Raw genomic sequence first — 953 nt, forward strand, 5'->3', positions numbered from 1 at the left:
TTTTTTTTAGATGATTTATTGAAATACTAGTCTCATATATATATTAAATTTTATATTCTATTGTACAAAGAAATTGATCATTATCAATTTACCCTTTAAAAGATGAGTAACAAAAATAAAAAATAAAAAAAAAAAAATAAAAATAAAAATAAAAAAAAAATAAAAAAAGTAAAAAAAAAAAAAATTATATTAAATACACAAAGACATATTAATAGAAAGAAAAAAAAAAAAATCAAATAATTATTTGTTTTTTTTTTTTTTTTTTTTTTTTTTAGGATAATTTAGTGTTAAAATATTGTTTTTTTTTTTTTTTGGGTGTGTTAAAATTATTTTTTCCATTTTTCATCACATAATAATAAAAATAATAATAGCATATATTACACCCACATTCTCCTTCAAATATTTGAAAATATAATAAAAAAAAATACCACCCCACTCAACATAAATACTAAAATAATTAAAAAAATAATTAAATTAAATTATATAAAAAAAGAAAGAAAAACCCACTTACAAACATCATGTGATGTGGTAGTTAAAAACATATAAAAAAATAAAATTCCTCATTAAAATGCTATAGTGTTTTTTATGTCATCTAACTTGCAATATTATCCATCTTTGTTAATTCACATTTTTATTTAATTTTTTATTTTTTTCAAATTTATATATTTAATTTGTTTTGTTTTTTTTTATTTTGTCTTGTTTTTTTTTATTTTTGTTTTGTTTTTTTTTTTTTTTTTTTTTTTTCTCACTCAAATCGTAAGATGTAAAAAAAAAACGTTAATTATTTTAATTACCACACTGTCACTATTTCCTATAAGCAGTATAAACATTTTTTGAAAATTATTTTTTTTAAACATTTTGAATATGGTAATAACAATATAAAAAAAAAAAAATGAATTTACAAACAAATTGGCAATTGAAAAAAAAAAAAAAAAAAAAAAAAAAAAAAAAAT

The sequence above is a fragment of the Dictyostelium discoideum genome (genome assembly GCF_000004695.1).
Source record: "Dictyostelium discoideum AX4 chromosome 5 chromosome, whole genome shotgun sequence".
Classification (NCBI taxonomy): domain Eukaryota; phylum Evosea; class Eumycetozoa; order Dictyosteliales; family Dictyosteliaceae; genus Dictyostelium; species Dictyostelium discoideum.